This window comes from Aphidius gifuensis, linkage group LG5, assembly GCF_014905175.1.
Source record: "Aphidius gifuensis isolate YNYX2018 linkage group LG5, ASM1490517v1, whole genome shotgun sequence".
Lineage (NCBI taxonomy): Eukaryota > Metazoa > Arthropoda > Insecta > Hymenoptera > Braconidae > Aphidius > Aphidius gifuensis.
In genome coordinates, this window is record NC_057792.1 from 9,448,728 (window position 1) to 9,451,201 (window position 2,474).

Here is a 2,474-nt window from a genome sequence, read left to right on the forward strand (position 1 = left end):
TAAAAATAATCATTTATAAGAAAGCACTACTTGAATCAACAAAAGAAAAAAAAAAAAAAAAATTTGTAATAAGTTATATTACATTGTAAATAAAAAAAATGTTTAATTTATAATAGTTGAAAAAAAAACTTACGGAAAATTGCCTCGGTGATCCGTGAATCAATTTGAGGTAGAGGACGTTTATTTGGAAATGCTGGGGACCTCTTACCAGTCAACGAATGGACAGCTAGTACGTCTCTTGGTACCAGCATATTCATCATTTGTCTACTTACTGATTTTGCTAAATTTCTTTTTTCTATTAAATTTTTATTTTGACAATCGTCATAAGTGACAGTAGACAATGGCTGGTTATAGTATGTAGGATTTCTGGAAAGAAAAAATAAATGAAATAAACTATATACTTTAAAATGAAATGAATAAAAATACAATCATAAGTCTAACGTTTGAAATAAATACTTATCATAAGGTAAAAAATAATTAAATAAAAATTAAATATTATTTTGCTGACAATGTTTGTAATTATTTAAAATTAATAATCACTTACTTGTATCGACAAAAATGTTGCTGGTTCTAGATCTAAATTTTTTGATTTTGATGATAGACTTGGACATCTAATTGGTGTTGAACCAGCAGATTGTGATTGCGCATTATTGAATAAAGTATCTAACGGTGTCTGGAAAATAAATTTACAAAAACATTATTATGATAAAAGAAAAAAAATTTAATTTTCCATCTTAGATTTTGAAAATAAAAAAATTATATATAACAATCTACATGTTTTGCATGGTAAAAAGTAATGATGTATAGAAAATAAAAAAATAAATTTAAAACAACATGATTAAATCTTTATAAAATTATATTTTTTTTTTTTATTTTAGAGAAATCAATTTGCAAGAAAAAAAAAAAAACAAATTTAATTTTAAAAAATAAAATCTATAATCCAAAATTCAGTAAATTCAATAAAAATTAAATAAAAAAAAATATTAAAAGTTTGAAGTTAAAAAAATAGTCATCAGTAAGTATAAAATAATTAGATAAAAAATAAATATTATTTTCCTGACAATGTTCGTAATTATTTATAATTAATAATTACTTACTTCTTTTCAAAAAAAATGTTGCTGGTTCAATATCTGAATTTTTTGATTGTGATGCTAAACTTGGATAACCAATCAGTGTTCCACCAGTAGATTGTGATTGCTCATTATGAAATGTAGTACGCAACGGTGTCTAGAAAAATGGTTAAAAAAAAGTCAATATAATAAAATAAAGTAAATTTTATTTTCTATCTTAGTTTAAAAAAGTCAAAAAATAATATATAACAATCTACATGTTTTGTGTGATAAAGAATAATAATAAAAAGAAAAAAAAAAAAAAAGAATTAAAGCCAACATGATTAAATTCTGATAATATTGTAATTTTTTTTTTTTGTTTTTTTAAACAAATCAATTTGCAAGAAAAAAAATAAAAAATGAAACTAGATAGGGCAAAGAAAATATAAAATCTGAAATTTTACAAAATTCAATGGAAAAAATAAATTAAAAAAAAAAAACTAAAAGTTTGGTGTTGAAAAAATAGTCATCATTATGTATCAAATAACAATACAAAAATAAAAAATTATTTTTCAGACAATGTTAAAAATTATTTAAAAATAATAAATACTTACTTGTTTTGGCAAAAAAAATGCTGGTTCCGAATCTGAATTTGTTGATTGTAATGATAGACTTGGATAACCTATCAGTGTTCTACCAGCAGATTGTGATTTTTCGTTATTAAATGTAGTACATATCGGTGTCTGAAAAAATAATTTAAAATATATTAATATGATATAAATTAATTTGCAAGAATAAAAAAATTAACTTTATCAAGAAAAAAAAAAATTATAATCCGAAATTTTACTAAATTCAATGGAAAATAAATTAAAAAAAGAAAACTTGAAGTTTGGTGTTGGAAAAACAGTCATCATTATGTACCAACTAACAATACAAAAATAAAAAATTATTTTTCTAACAATATTAAAAATTATTTAGAAATAATAAATACTTACTTGTTTTGGCAAAAAAGATGCTGGTTCAATATCTGAATTTTTTATTTGTGACGATAGACTTGGAAGTGTTCCACCAGCAGATTGTGATAGCTCATTATTAAATATAGTACCCATCGGTGCCTGGAAAAATAATTTATAAAAAATTAATATGAGAAAATGAAGTAAATTTTATCTATATGTTTTGGGTGATAAAAAATAATAATAAAAAGAAAAAAAAATGAATCAAACTCAACATGATTAAATTCTTATAATATACAGAGTGTCCCATTTTAATTTATCAATGGATTTTTTTCGAAAAATAGAGCTTAAATTGTAAAATGTTTCAAGTAAAAGTTGTAGGGTTTGGAGGGGGACGAAGAAAAGAAAAAAAAAAAATTCGAAAAATCCAAAATGGCGAAGTTTCCGGTATAAACAAACCCTACAACTTTTA

At 22.2% G+C, this 2,474-nt stretch overlaps 1 long non-coding RNA gene across 1 annotated transcript; it reads right to left on the reverse strand.

Annotated features, from left to right (window-relative positions):
• Window positions 1-551: 551 nt before the first annotated feature.
• LOC122857569 lies at window positions 552-2,157 on the reverse strand. Its single transcript, XR_006374223.1, has 4 exons — window positions 2,045-2,157; window positions 1,664-1,792; window positions 1,098-1,227; window positions 552-673 (listed from the first exon to the last, which is right to left on the reverse strand). It is a non-coding gene; the product is annotated as an uncharacterized LOC122857569 (long non-coding RNA).
• Between the last annotated feature and the right edge of the window lie 317 nt (window positions 2,158-2,474).